Consider the following 16705-nt stretch of genomic DNA (forward strand, 5'->3'; position numbering starts at 1 on the left):
TCATCCACTGAGGCAGTCGTCTCATCATAGAAGACTATCAGGTTGGTTAAGCACAAAGCCCCCTTCATAAATCTCTTGTCCAAGGGACAGACTTGTCCAGCTTGTCCAAGAAAAGCAAATTTAGATGTTAGCTCTTCTCACCAAGTGATTTACTACCACAGTCCCCACTTCTAGAAAATACCCTGACCACCAGATAGTTGGGGAAGAAAGGAACAGGAGCATCCTCCATCTCTACTGCTGAAAACAGAACAATTTGAAGGAAGCCAAGATGACTAAATAGAAAGAGTGAGGTAACCTGGCTTTATAGCCTAGCGAGGAGAGCAGTGCCAAAAAATATGGACTAATTCCATGCCTTTCTTACTGGCAGAAGTTTCAGTTGTGCCTTATATCAACTGCCAGAATGCCTTCTGAATATTTTTATGCTGAAAATAAAATGTCAATAGGAAAACAACATAGATGCCATAGTATTTTTCAAGATCAATTTATTAATCTCTTATCATTCCAAATGGTATTCTTAGTTTACAACACTGGAATAAATAACATCATCTCACCTTTCCCCTGCAACAGGAATTTGGGAACCTTGCTGTGAAATATAATACTGATTCAGTAGTCATTACAGTACCGTACCCCGCCACTAGCAAAGAAGGAATTTTGAAAGGGAAAAGCATCTCCTACTATCTAATTCAGGCTTTCCAATAAAGGCAAGTCTAGATGTTCTGGAGGCATTAATATAATATTAGATTGCTGGTGTCTAGACAACATGGAGATGAGGAAGTTGCAGACAACCTACATTAGTGTTCCCATGATTTCTGCCACCAGTGGAACTATACAATGCTACCAGGAAGTAGAAGTAAGAAAAGGTTTGATGTGGTCCAATCTTAAGAATTTAGGTGAAAAACTTACTGAATTACTCTTCTTCCTTTTAAGTAGTTTATCCACTTCACCATTTTACCGGCATGCATTAGGATTCACTTCTCTGCAGAGCTGGCATCAACATCAAATACAGTTCCTTAGATGAAAGGATAGATGAAGACCCTACTTAGTATTTGAGTACTATGATTATTATTTTATATTAAAATGTAATTTTGTAAACAAATAAAATGATTTATATTACAACTATAATTATTTTTACTGCAATAGAATCAGGAATCTTAATGGCTTGGACAAGTATTAGATGTTGTATAACCACAAACTAAGACAGTCCCCAAAACCCTAAATATATGTACCAACAAATTCCAAGATGTCAGTCCTGCCTCAATGACACAGAATTCATAATAAAACACAAACTAGAGAAGGACAAAAGTTACTATCTGATGAACACATGTCTGAATTTCTAAGAGGGATTACTAATAACAAGATTTAAATTCCAAATATATACTTCACAAACAATCATAAACATCACATAAATAAGATGTGTTATAGTAGGGACCTTATCCAGCTCCTTTGCTAGCAATAAAATAAACATTTACTTCAGAAGGTATCAGATCAAGCTCATTTAAACACCACGCATTTTAACAAATAGATAGTATTTCTAGAAAACACCAAACTTAAATCTATAGGAAAACATGTACTATTGAGTCATGAACACCTTATGCTCTTCATCAAACAAAATATCCCAGCTCTGCCTCCCAGCCCAGCTCCTTTCTCCACGTGCTTTCTCCCCTTTCGCCGCCGTAGCCTCCCAGTCCCCTCTCGGGCTCCTCCGTGCTCCCTCCCTCCGTATCTCCTATTTCCTTCTACAGTCCTTCCATTCACCCCCGTGCCGAAGCCCCCCGCGCCCCCCCCGCCCCCCAGCCGGCGCCCAGCTCTGCGCTCCTCAGGCCCCCTCCGCAGCGCCCCTCGCTCTCTGCGGCTGCCCTGGCGCCCCGCGGCGCTGCCACGCGGAGCGACGAGGCAGCAAACTCGGCGCCTGCTGCCCGAGCCCGGGCTGCGCTGGCGGGTCGGTCTGCAGCGTGGTGGCACAGCCAGCGGCTAGGGACAGCGTTTCCCTTACTTCTCCCTTACCGGGGGATGGACGGACCCACAGACGGGGCATTCCCTCCTCTGCCCAGTCACCTACGAGCTTTGCAAATAGAGGAGTTGATATCAGAGACCCCAGWTCTTCATCAAACTTGATTAATACCGGCCAGCTAAGTCACCAGTTACTGTGAGGGGAAGACAGGAAAGGGCTGGCAGGCGCGCGGAGGGGCAGAACGGCTGCAGGAGCCTTATTTCCTTAGGAAGCCGATTTGTAAATTCTGTAGACAAATAGTCAACAACAACATGTTTGCATGCCTCTCGGTGTGATTGATCTGGTATGCTGAAAGTTAAGGAAAAGGCCTTGAGTGAAATACCAGCTTGTTTATACAGAAGATAAGAAAAATTGACTTCTGCCTGTATTTTTTCCTACCTATCATGTCTAATGTGAAGTAACCTTGAAGGCTTATCTAAGAATTTGTTATATAATTCCTTAACCCTAACAGTCATAAAATAGTTATAAATAAAACAGTAAAAGAACAACATCTTCTCAAGTTTGGACTAAAATTTAGATTTTTTTTTTTAAAGCAAGTCTTTCAAAACTTAGGAATAAAGAACTGCATGTTTTCCCCCTGAAGTACCCACAGCTGAATAGGCAATTAATTTTGCATAAAAGGAAATTGACACTTAATTTTTGCTGGTCCAGCAAAAGAAAGATGCAGAAAATAAATAGTCAGAAAATAGAGGTACAAATTCTGTCATCCACATTCACCCTACTGAAATTAGTGTGATTCACAAGGATCCTACTTGGCATTAAAAAGAGTAATAAAATCTGGCATAATAAAAATATTAGCTTTACTGCTGCAATTCTTCTCACTATGAAATACATATCATTTTAATATCCAAAATATTATTGCTAGAGCTAACTATATTTGTTGATTAGGATAGAATTTTTCTATTGACTGTCCATTTAACTCACAGTCTTGGTAATAGGCTATATATAGACTTACCATTTGCTGTTTTTCCTATTATAGCACACTATAGTAAAAATAAACCATGGAGACAGAGTTGCTATTTACAGTTAACCACAAAAGCTATTCCAATATGTACCCACAGCTGCATTGATTGTGCTCCTGGGATCTAAGGATCACCATCAATGTGGAAAAAAAAATCTTTTTGGTTTGTTAAAAAATTACTGTCGTTGTTGGTAATACTCAGAGTTACTCTGGATTCCCATCTACACAGAAATATTCACCCGCTTTATGGGGGCAACCATCTGTTCTCCAGTCTGCAAAAAAGGTGTGCTGGGACACCAGAGAATAAATAACACTTCCCAGCAGAGCTCGATGCCTGTGTTAGCAATGGAAACTAGTATCAATAACTAAAGAATGACTGAATCATCATTACTTGATGGAACAAGTATTACATGAAGCAAATTTCAGCTGTCTGAATATACAGACACATCAGTGTGGCTAGCCCAAGGTTTTGGTCACTGTGAAGGCTACATTTTCTCACCTCTTCCTTTAGTTATGGAATTTAGAGGTAGAGGAAGACATGGCAAAAACATTAAAGGAAGATTAGGACTAGAACAGGATATTTTCATTTTTAGGGACAACACTTTCAAGAAGCTAACAAGACCCATTCTTTCAGCTTATGGAGAAGGGAAGCTTTCCCATTCTTATGGGCCTTTTGCAGAGGTGCTTGGAGAAAAGCATAAAAAGACAGGAAGCACAAGTGTACAACAACAGGTGACAAACAAGCAGAACCCCATAGTACTGCAAAGTGCATTGTGAACAGTGAGCACTACAAGAGCTATGCCATGAAATGCTTACAGCTTATTCTAGTTACGGTGCTTTTGTTAATAAAACCCTTTCTATTTATTTCTGAAGTGCCTTTCCAGCTTGCTTCAGCAACAAAGCAAGTGCTGTGTTTGTGAAAGGACCACTCACTCTACTGACTTTAAAACCACCAAATTTCAGTTTCCTACTTTTTTTCCCCCAAGCTTTTCCGATCAAAACATGCTGAAAGATCATAATTCAAGTCCAAATAAGCTACTCATATAACATACATGGTCATACCTTAAAAAAAAAAAAAGACATACAACAATTCTAGCCTTAAAGCTTCATGAAAAAGCTCAGTGACATAATTATCATTTCATGACTGACTCTGAAGCAGTGGGTCTGATTACAAGATAAGATCCCACAGAAAGTAGAAATATACTCAATACCAAAAGAAAGATTAAGCTTTGCACTTACATTCCCATTCTGCTCCTAAGAGCAGCAGGACACCATCCTCACAGCAGCCCCTCTGCCACAGCAATAGCAGAGCAACAAATAGTCAAGTTTCACAGAACTTCCTTTATAACGTGCACTGATTTGGCCTCCACTAATCAAGTTCAGTTTGGTTCAATAGGAGAGATTTTATGGCAGCCTCCCTGCTCCCCGAGATGAGCACTAAGATACTGTCACTGCTGAACAAGAGAACTCTCTGCTTAAAACAAAACTTTTAGGTGGCTGAATATGCACGGGTCAGGCTATAAAAATCACAGTAAAACATGAAGCAAGTTACTATCTAGAGATCTTAGAAACCTTATTAAATTTGAGGCCTAAGTTTTTTCCTCTATTTCTTCACTAAAAATACATTTTCTTAGTTACTAGCAGAAAACTAGTGGAAGATTAATGAATTTCTTTAACAGCAAAAAAGAGCTTATCAACAGCTGTTATGCCCATTCTTACCCAGCTGAGTTGAGCAAGAAAGAAATGTTTTGATGATAAAATTTTCTCTACAAGAAAAAGCCGAAGAAAATAAAACAATTTCATATGCTAGGAATTTTCTTAATGGGAACAGTTAAGTTACCACATGAGGAATATTCAGCATCTCACATGCATACAGCTTCCACCTAAAATGAATCATTCCTTCCAGTCTAGAAAACTGAGGCCCTTTATCTTCCTCAGGGTGGAGACCATCTCCTCCCAGAGATCCCTACAGAGTAAAACTGCTAATCATTTTAAGATTTAAAGACATTTCTTCTTTTGTGTTCATATATCACATTTCAATGTCTTCTAAACAAGGGACAGTTTAATGTTTTGTGTAACCTTGAATTGGCCGATACACAAGTTTTATTGCTTCATCCTTGAGCTCTTCTGTAGTTCTATGATCTAATTTGTTATGCTGGTGGTATTAAGCTGCTCTTACCTGATTAACAATACAAAATTTTAATTATTTAAAACTCCTTTTAAAATTCATGTGTTAATCTGAATACGAGGTAGTACAAGGAAAAACTGAAACAGAAGAAAAAAGCCAGACTAGATGTTTTAATATATATTGTCTCTCCTTCAGTGAGATTAATAGATATTAAATCCTTGCTTTATACAATTCACAATAGGTGGAATATCTCTAGGACCTGATCCAAAATCCATTAGCAGCAAACAGAGTCTTTCTTTGAAATATACTACTTTGGGGACCAGTTCTCAAAGCAGGTCTGCTCTAATTTGCTGATGGAAGTGTGAATATAAATGCAGATTTTTGCGTGACTGGTGTTTCCATCCTCAGTCTGATTCATTTTCCAGGAGAACGGAGGAAAGGTCAAAATCAGAGGCAGATCACGTTAGACACCACCATTTATTTGACATAACCTCTTAATAATACGTCATAAGTTTATTTGATTAGGAATAATACAGCCAAAGAAGATAAAATAAACAGCATAGAAACGGTCCCCTTATCGTGGAAGTGAAACTAGGAATTTGAAATTTTAGATGCTGAGAAAATTTGCTGTCCTGAGTCACAGAGACACTTACACAATGTTGTGCTATTTGAGGACTCTTTAAATGGTATGATCATTTTAAGCGAGATTATGTAGAGGCTGATTAAAGTCACACAACTGTGTAAGAAAGAATACCCACAAATATCTACAGTACTAGTTACACATGAAGTAATAGGAATGGACACACTATACATACAAATGCTTGATTTATGCTGTATTATTGGTGTTTGACTTAAAGTTTCAAAATGACCTTTCAAAAACAAATACCTGAAGTCTCTTCATTTTGAAAGGTGAAGGATACTCAGCAACTCTTAATCAAATGCCTCAAAAGCAGGCTCTGAAGCCCTGTTCTAAAGCATATTGAAATAGGCTCCCAAGACCGGTTTTTGGCACCTGTTCTTAAAATAAGAAGGAAAAAAAAAAAGTGCTCTGCACAACGATTATGCACTATTTTCCAGGAATTCAGCAATTTCTTGGAGAGATTAGATTTACTGCAGCTTTGAAATAATAGGGTTACTGCAAATTCTGAATGGTTGCATAACTCTGCAGGGCTGGATAACAGCTAGCACAGTGAGCCTCTGGGGATTTTACTGTAGTTAACCCATCCTCCTGTTCTGCTCCTATTTTTACATGCAAAAGAAAATATTTGTGCTTAATACAATATTTATAGCTATAAGTAATAGTCAGTTCCTTTCTGGTTTTACTGTACCAGCATGTACCAGAAATACATAAAACTATATATATATATAATTGCTACTACTTTTGTAAAGCTGGCTCTCTAATAGAAGGCAGCTAAAGACCTCCGCACTTAAATCTGCCAAAGCTGATACAGCAATCACAAACATGTGTTGTTACACTTCTTGTGGCTCATCTCCACATGGTGCAGCTGTTGTGTTGGCTAAAGAAAATGCAGGCCCAAGGGAAACAAATTTAATTCAGCTGGGGTGACTTCCACTAAAAAAAGTGTTTTAAGGAGAACAGGTGCCTTATGGGGGGGGTGGTGTTTGAGGGGTTTTCCCCAAGCTTGTTTTGTTTCTAGGAAGTCTGTTCTAAAGTCTTGTGCCTCTGGTAATAATCTCTTGCAGTCTAATTTTTAAATAATACCCTTCAAAAAGGCAATAGATTCCAGAAATTCTAGCTGTGTTTGCCTTAGTCCTATGATGGGAAGACTAGCACAGGACCTTATCGCACAAGTTAGAAGCCAGAGTGAGCCTTATTGCCGTTATTTGGATTCCTCAGCCTTAAGGAAGTTTGTTTAATCAGCAAATGACTGTGCTGAGGCAGCCCCGCAGCCGCTGTAAGTCAGCAGTTGACACCAACAGAGCTGTGCCAGTTTATTCCACCTGACAATCTGCCTATTGTGTTAAGCTTGAGTTTTGATTAAAGTCACTTATTTTTGATTAAAGTCACTTACATAAAGCATCCTTCTAAATAAATATTATTTAAATAAATAAACCAGGCCAAAGTATTATTTAGTCTGCTTAGTTTAATAAAACAGTATGAAGTGGATGACTTTTCTTTTTTCCCTTTTTTTTTTTTTTTTTTTTTTGGAACAGAACGGAGTTTACCTTGCATACTGTGATATCTTCTTTAGTTTTGTCCTGTATTCCTGGCTTTGTATTTCCTCTGGTATAGCAGACTGGAAAGTATCAGACTGGTGCTCAGTGGCTGACTCGGCAGCCTTTGAACGTGGTAAGTAGCAAATCCTACAGCACTGAGACAGTGGGATCCCTGGGCGCTGGAAAACACTGTTTTCCCAGCAAGCTCCCGGTAGGTCTCTCTCTCTGTGCTGATTGAACCAGCCTTTCAGACAGACATAGCAGCAGCCAACAGATCTTTCTCCTCCCGTACTGTCATCAACCCTTTTTCCAAAACAGGCTAGCTGAGAACGTATTCTCTTGTTCTTGCTGCACAGATGTCTTCATACTTCTGTTTATTCTTTCTGGCCTGCTGTTTCTTTCTCCAGGTCTCCAGTGAAGGTCAAAATCCCTTTTCTTTGGGGAAACAGAAGTCCAAACAAGGCATGATTTTTCACTCAGACCCCAGTCCTCCATTCCTACAGAGCTGGTTCCTCTATGAGATATATAGACACAACTCTTGGATCTTCCTTCTTAGTTTGACAACAAACCTCTCCTGTTTTTCTTTTTACAAGGTTAAGCTCTTGTGTCAACCTTCACTGCTACATTTTGTGTCCTCAGAGTGTCTTATGCAGACCTGGGGCATTTTTTTTAGGCATCTTCTCAAATTTCTAAATTGGAGACCCAGAACTCCTACTGACTTCCTCCTTTTGGGTAAAATCCAGATCTCACCAAGGTCAATAGCAAAATTAACAAGATTTTGTTTTCCATGTATGTCTGCACATAAAGACCTGCAACAAATCTTGCCTTTTCACAGACTTCCCCTTACCAAGGAAAAGAAAGTTGCTCTGCCCTTGCCACCTTCTCGGCAGGAAAAGCCCCTAAGTCTCACTGATCCCAGGAACTGCCTCTTCCAAACCTCCACTCAAAAGGTAGGAGCAGCTGGACCCAAAATACACCCTACCACAGTGAGGGAGGGAAGGATCACAGTTAACAAGACTGAGAAGCAACTGTAGAAGGAAACCTGTGTTCACAGAGAAGCCACTGTGGGGACATTGCCTCTTTACTGTATGAACAGGTGATACTTTTTTCCGAAGACTGACAAAAAGAATTTGTAGAGAGACTAATTCAGAAGAGTGCCTGACTGTCACCCCAGGAGGCTGGTTAAAGTGATATCTGGATTTAAGAGTAACCTCTTGCTTTTCGTGTCATTGGAGTATGTGCTTATCAGGGAAGTTTTATGTTTGGGGTTCAGGGAGAAGGTGATGGCCATCTACTCTGAATGCTTTCAGACGGCTGGTTTTTCAGTGCACTGCTGGCACTCTTCCAGGAGGAGGCCTGGCCATTAGATAAACTTAGTATTATGATGGCCATTTGCAAAACAGATGAGAGCAGAAATAGCAAGAGGAAATGAGAAACCTAAGAAACCTGCTGGAACTCCCTTCAAATAAAGATCTAACCTTGGAAGGAAAAGTCTTAGATCCTTTCACTGAAAGAAAAACTGGTGAGCATAAGTTTTCAGCTGCTATAGAACTATAACTATTATCCCAAGGGACATAAAAGCACCAGTCGAAGAAAAGCCACCACAAGTGCCAGCCTGAAGAAATCTAGGAAGTATTACACTTGCTTACTTTGTGGGATTCAACAGAAAAGTTTGCAGGTAATGCCAGGGAAGATCCATTTACTTCTTGTTTTAAGTTGTTTTTTGATGATGAAGTCCATGACCATCCTGGTTAAGGATCCCGTTTAATAATCCTTTCCTTTGCCAGTATTTAAATAGTGTCACATAGCATTGGAAAGTTATGCTACTAGAAGATTTGACAGATATCCTTTGGTAAATCCTGTGGTGGCAGTTCACTATTCCAACTGTGTCTTCCACTTCCCTGCCAAAAGTTAATGTTTCTGGAGGTGAATTGGCAAAAGGGACCATACCCCTTCAGCAGGTCCAGTTCACAGTCAGATGCTATAACTCAAAATTGCAAGCAGATATAGCTTAGGGCCATTCATTTTTGTTCTTTTAATAGCTGAAGTCTCCTTTGCACTGGTATTTGCAAATGTTGTGACCAGTGATCCTTGGTTACCATGTTTTCACTATCAAGGTTTCACATGGAAATGGAACTGATGTGGCGGAAACAGGAATGAGGCCTTCTCCACTGATAATTTCCTGGCAGAGAGAAAATATTATTAAGTCATCTTTTTTTAATCAAATACTCTCACCTGAGTAAATATTCCAGCAATTCCAATTTTTAATTTTATTATCATAGTCTGTTGCTCAAGCTGTGTTTTCTGACTTCGCAGCAATACTAGTGCTGTGAGCACATGAAGATTTTTCAAACTGGCATTGTATTCAGTTCCTTTTACATTTCCACACATAATCTGCATAACATTATTAAATCTTTCCTGTACATTATTTAGCCTCTGGGATCAAATGAAATCATACATAACTGGAACTCTTTGGGCTTTGACAGATGTCCTCTGGCAGATTTTTTGCAGCGGTTTAAGTTGTTACTACTCTCAGCTATTTGCTTGGCCTTTTCCTGGAATGGGACATATCTCAGCTGCTCTGGTGGAAAACACTAATGTCTTAGCTTTAAAAGATGATAAAAGTGGGTTTGTGTTACTGCGCTAGACTGTGAACTGAAGCAGCTGAAATGAAGGTGCAGCCCTTTTCACCAGGTCACCTAGAGGAAGCGTAGTCTTGCGCAGATGGTTGTCAGAAGCATTTGCAATGGTGGCATGGACCACTCACTTGCAAGTACTTGGAGACATATTTATAGCATTTAGCCTCTGGTCCATTCTCCTTGGGAGAGCACAAGGAATCTGGGCTTTCTTTTACCACAGTGAAGGTCATAATAAAAATCCTTAACTTTTGCAGCTCTTTTTCATGGGCATATAGATTCTTATGAAATTTCTCTGCTTCTTGGGCTTTATCTTACTGTGGGTCATGAAGTCATCCTAAGTAACATGGTATCTAGACAGTACAGAGTTTACTTCCTTTCATCTGTATACCTGCAGAAGACTTTTTATGTGTGGGAGGACTTTTTTCTGCCTTGTGTATTTTGTAGCTTCTCTGCTAAAAAGAACGCTGGGCTTAAGGTCTCTGTCATGCTGCCTAGGTTACCACACTTTCTACAGATTTGGGCTGAATAAAAATAGTCATCCTGATGTCCCTAATTTGTTTCTAAAATCTCTGTACCAATCTCTGTATTAATATGGAAAAACAATAACTTCTAACTACCATCCCATTTTAATGAGCCCAGACTTTTTTAAACAATTGAGCATTTAAATCTGCAAATAAACTTAAGAATGTGTCACTGCATTCAAGAAATGTGCTTTAGTTTTAAGAAACCACAGCTGCAACAATAAGATGGAAATTTGACACACACTAGGTTGAAGGTGGTAAGGATTAAAGGTATGGAATTAGAAAAACCTTGCACTGTTGAGCAGAATACAGCACATAAATCAATGACTAACTTTGGCTAAACTTTGCGTTATAGAAGTATGCAGCACTGCAGCTTCACAGTTATCAGTATTTGTCATCTTGAGTATCAGTACAGATGCCAGATGCAAAAGAGGGGCCCAGCAGGAACATGGGGGATGAGGAAAAGCAAATTAATAATTTCAGTGACAATGTACACTATTTTGATGTGAAACAGAACTTCTGTAATATTTCAAGGGACATATATATATATATATATATATGGACAAAAGCTGTTGGAAATAAGCGTTTGACTTCAAAATGTTCCTGATTAAAAAGACTACTGATAAGAATTAGGAAGGGAGCAGCTGGAACTTTGATTACAGTTATGTTTTCTTCTGGATGTTTATTTCTAGATCACTTTTGCAGCTGCTTTTATCTACTCCTTAGAAGTTCTTATAGATTTGAGGAACCATTAGCTGTAAAAGTAAACATTAGCTCTGGTCTGTTTGTATGTATCTTCTTGAAGCCATTTTGGGGGGGGGCAGAGATAACATTAGACTAATGTTGAACTAGATCAGACTTAAGTGATGCTTTGTGCAGCCTTTTAGCATTTCAAGTTTCACCTGTAACTCTAACAGGAAGGCAAGTATTTCTAATATTCCTCTTTACCAAGCACACATAAAAGCTTCTAGGAATAAAAATACTCCCTTCAAAAAAAAATTAAAGTCATGTCTCACTGCATTTCAAAAGACAGAATGCTTTCAAGTATGCCTCCGCTATCTAGCTATATGCATGGTTCTTCATACCAATCACACTGCCTTTCAGTATCTGCCATCTATAAATATTATGCTTTGAATAAAACAGATCTGCAGTTTTGGCTCCACTTCACTCTGATTTATTTTGTTATTGTAGTTGTTTAAGAGTTCTTTAGTAACTGTGTTTTTGTATTTGCTTAAGAGCTGTCTATTTGGAGACCGAAGAAAGATCAGGGTTAACCCTGCTTAACTTTAGCTAATGACCTTTATCAGTGGTCTCCTTTTCAGATCTCAGGAGTGTTGGCGATGCTGCTATGGCCACAAGCTGACTCTCATACCAGCTCCCACTGAAGTAAACACACTGCGGACTGTATTGCATTTACTTGCTGCTTCTTCCTGGTAGAGGTCTTTACTGTGCCATGTCAGGCACAGCCCACCTGGCCAAAGTCAGGGAGACTTCTCCACTTTCAGGTTTAGCGAAGGGTTCAAGGGCAAGATAGCTTTTGTTCAAGAATCCCTTCAGATGGCTGCAAGGGTCTTCTTGTGGCACCTTTGTTGGATTCAGAAAATAATTTTTCACTTACTATGATCAGCTTTGATTTCTCTTCCATTAACATTTCTGTTAATAATGAAGGCTTCCTCACAAATTTTCATAGACACCATCCTAGGTTCCCTGAAAGTCTCTAGTCTTTCAGATGACATTAATCCTTACTTTATGCCTACCTTGCTACCCAGTAAGGCTGGCATCCTAAAGCACGCCTGGTCCCAGGGTCTTGCTGTTCCCCTCTGTGCAAACCCAATTTTCCTGAAACAACAGACAGGGAATACTGTACTGACACAGGTTGGCTCCATCCCACATTCAGGGATACGGGCAGGCTCATGACAAGTACAGCAGTGAAATTCAAAAAGTCAGGTTTGTAGTATGGCTGACACAGTATCTTTTTCCTCTCTTCGATGAGCTGAAAAGCTGAAAATAACTGGCCTCAAGGCAGTTCTGCTTCTGCTGCAGTGTGATGTCCTAGGCTTTCAGCTCCCTTGTGGCTAAAATGAGTTCTATTGTTGAAATGAATAGGTTTTGTATTTTTCTTGGAAACACTTCCCAAAGGGGCATTGGAACTAGTAGTGTAAGTTTTGCCAGCCTTTCATGGGTGAGCAGGTCAAATAAATGAAATAGCTAATGCAAGCAAGACAGAGCTGCAATAATCATTGATATTCTTTACTAGATGTGACACACCATCAGGGTGAAAGAGAAGAAACTTCTATTTACCGGTTTTCAACCTACGATTTACCAGCCTGTAGGAGTTCCTCAATTACTTTTGAGAGGGTCTGTGAATGGAAACAAAGGAGAACAAATTTAATGCCAGTCCATTGAAGAGGGGTATTTATCAGCACTGGAAAATAAAATAGGGATTCATGAGTAAAGAAGGTGGGAATCCATTACTCAGTTTCAACTCAAGAGTCATACGGGTCTTACATGCCTTCTGTGCATTGTCAGCTTGCAACACCCAGAGAGGCAAGACTGTTTGTCATGATACACTAGGTTTGCTAGTTGGCAGTGGACTACCCATCTGAAGGACTCAGCTAGCACAGGGATGGGATGGGATGGGATGGGATGGGATGGGATGGGATGGGATGGGATGGGATGGGATGGGATGGGAGAGGAGAGGAGAAGAGAGGATGGAGAATAGTATTCTTTACCAGAAAATGTTCTGACTGGTCCCTGCCCAGCTCAGATACATTCTTGAACTGATTGTAGCTCCAGCCCCATTCTTAGCTGCCCCTTTGACTGTGCAGCCTTTCCATGCTCCAGGGTGATCTTGCCCTGATTTTTCTCCAGTGTGGCAATGGGGAGTTCAGTACAATTACCTCTGAGTTCATGGGTAAAAGGGTTCTTCTTTCCATGCCACAAGCTATATCCAAACTGATCCTGATAGTTGTCTAATCTGTTCTGAAAAACCTCCACGGCCTCCCTAGGCAAGATCAGCATCATATCCACAAGCTTCATGTTGGAGCAACTGTCCTTCCACCTGACCGCACTCTGCTGCTGGGAGGTGGCAGTAGGAGGAAGCTGAAGGGAACAGCAGCATTGCACAGGATGGTCGTAATATATGACCAAGTGGCAACAACTTAATTCATGAAAATGGGCATGAATGCAGTCATGACACAAAATTTTGCCTAGAATGGCAACTGTCTTTGTTTTTTTTATAAGCTTTTATTCATTTATTTATTTTATGAGGTGATCTGAAAATAATGGCCCTGATTCAGGAAATCCTTTAGAACAGCAGTAAAACACATGCTCAGCATGTGACTTCGGCACATAAAGAAACTGAAGCACCTGCTTAGGTACTGCCTGAGCAGTGATGGACTTAAGCATGCGCTTAAGTGGTTTCCTGGATTATATCCAATAGATATATGGGGTAGTGTTCAGCTTCGGCAGTGAAGAGTCTTCAAATGCCTTACCATAGTAAGTTTTTCCTCCATTTCCTTATATTTCAGGAATCTTCAATCCCTTAACTTTAAAAGACCCTGATTTTCCAAAGAAGGGCAAGGTTTCATTAGCAAGGTTTATCTGGACATCCTAGGTGTGAGCTTGCCCAGGAACAATTGGTACTTTTTCATAATATTCATTATTGTGCTTTTTTTTAATTAGATGTCACAAACAATAGAAAAAACACGCAGAGATTTATACAGACATTGTGCACATCTGTAAGTGATGATTTGCATATGCTTGCACCATGCTTGTAATACTCTGAAAATATTTGAAATGCTCTGTAGTATCCCAGTTTATAACATATTCTTTGCCACAGTTTATACATCGAGAATGCATGCTGAAAACAGGAAATACACATGTGGAGGGTAGGTAAAAAGCAATTATAGTATGCACATTATATTCAACAGAGTAGTCCCAGTTTAAAAGTATCATAAGCACCAGATTAGCATAAACAAATCATTGCTTAACCCACAGATGTATCTAATGACCATATGTATCCTGCATGTTTACAACTGGAAAAACCCCTTTGAGCTTCTCTGTTGTTTGCTGACTTTCACCCTATAGTATTAATTTTATTTGTGAAAATCAAGCTATTCACTTGGATATAAAATAGTTCTCAAAAGGAAATAGAGTTATTTAATACAAGCCACAGGACAAGATGTATGGGCCCCGTTCTCCGCTGCCTTGGAGATCTCATGTCCTAGATGAGTTACGAGGCATGAGACCAAAAGTACGACTGCATTTCTTAAACCAATTTATTGCTTTATACAGTACTTCTCTTAGGTTTCCCCTCCTAACAGTTGACTGAGATTGCAAACTTCATGATTCTTGCAGCCTCAGGCAGCTGCAGGACTTCAGCAGTGCCTGAAATCCCGTTTTCCCCAGGAGCGAAGAGCACAAACCCACGTGCGTGCAGCAAGCCGGCGGCTCCGCAGCCGCGCTGACCTCCACCTCGCGTGCTCAGCCGCTTGGCACGCCGAGGTGAGCGGGCAAAGCGCGGTAAACAGCTGCCGCCAGCGAGCAACAGAGCACGCACGCAGGGCCGGGAGCCCTCGGCAGCCCCGCGGCTCCGCGCGGCCTCCCGCGCGAGGGGAAGGGACCCGCTCCGGCTGCGACTGGGGGCAGCAGCCCTGCTCAGTGGCTGAATACTGACGGCAGGGCAGATTTTAGCCAAACGGCTGCTTAAAACGAATGGTAATAAGGTAAGGCACGCTGTGTTTCTTTATGGCTTGACAATTGTTCGTTTCAGGCACCGCGAAAACATCTGATTGCTGGAGGCAGAGGGAGGAATGTTTCAGGCCAGGAAAGCCCACTTGCTGCGGGCTTCCCTCTGCCCCTGCCCGGCAGGTCGCAGGCGTGGGGCACGGAGGAGCGGCAGGATGCCCCCGCCGTGCGGGCCGAGCTCACCTCGGGGCACGACGGCGACATCCCTCAGCAAGAGGGACCCGCGTCCCGGGGCAGAGCCGCGCTCCTGCGCCGCGGCGGCGGAGCCCCCCGGGGCGGCGCGGTTGCCCCGGCGGAAACGCACCGGCCCGCGGCGGAGGGAAGGCACCGCCGGGGCGGCCGCCGTCGGGGAGCGCCGGGGCCGGCTGCCCCCGGGCGGGCCGGGGCCGGGGTCGCTGCGTGCCTCATCTTTTTCTTCTTTCGCCGAGGTGCGTCCCGGGGACGCTTCACGGGGCTCCCAGTCCGAGGGTGGTGCTGGGCAGGAATCGCCTCTGCCGTGTCCCCGGGCCCCGGCTCAGCGCCTCGCCTCCTGCCGTTTTGGCTGGTTGGTTAAACCGTGGCATTTYATGACTGGTATATTAAAAAACAACAATAACAAAACAACAAAACAAAAAAGCCCCAACAAATCTGAGTGAAATAGATGATGATTTAGTCACCTAGAAGCACCAGAGGTAACAGATGCCAGATCTACGGGTGGTCACTGTTTCCCCTAAAAAAAAATAGCCCCCGGTGTGTCGTCCGAGTGCTTTTAAGCACCGGCCTGTCTACCAGGGAAATCGAATACTGTAAGAGCAGCAAATAATAAGCAGCGTCTGCCCCGCCGCGTGAACGGCCGCAGCCAGGGAGAGACGAGGGGCTGGAGATGGGCGCCGTCGTCGACAAGGGGGGAGCGGGGGTCCCGGCGGAAAGCGCAGCCCGGCGGCAGCCGCGGCTGGGACGCGGTTTCTGGCCGTGCGCGGCTCGGCCTGGAGCTGCGGGCGGCCGCTCCGCCGCCGCCCTTGCGCCTGCCGGGGGGCGCCGCGCTACCCCGCGGCGGGCCAGTCCCGCTGCGGCACTTTTTTGCGTTTACTCTAGTTTGGGCTAGTCCTCGCATCACCGCACTCGCACAGGACTTAAAGCTGCTCGCAGCGCGTTTGCGTGCGGCGGCGCTGCGCGGCTTCGCCGCTGCCACCCGCCCCCGGTGCATTTTTGTGCTGAGGGCAGAACGGACGGTCAAGGTTTGCCCCGAAGTTACACTTCCAGCACAGTAACTATTTTAATCTGTTCCTCGCAGTCAGAACAAACATTGTGTATTTCCATGCTCCCCTGGAAGACATCCAGAACTTAGATTATATTTCTGGAAAGAAAAAGCGGGGAGGGGGTGCAGCAGCGACTGTGACAGCCGTGTTCGCGCTGCTCGGCGGCGCCCCGGCGGGATGCGCGGCAGCTAAGCCGTCAGCGCCGCTTTCCGCAGGCCGCTGCCGCACCGCAGGGCGCCGCAGCCCCGCCGCCAGGTGCAGCCGGCCGGTGCGCGGGGCG

Source organism: Apteryx rowi, unplaced genomic scaffold (assembly GCF_003343035.1).
Source record: "Apteryx rowi isolate R43461 unplaced genomic scaffold, aptRow1 scaffold_1095, whole genome shotgun sequence".
Classification (NCBI taxonomy): Eukaryota; Metazoa; Chordata; class Aves; order Apterygiformes; family Apterygidae; genus Apteryx; species Apteryx rowi.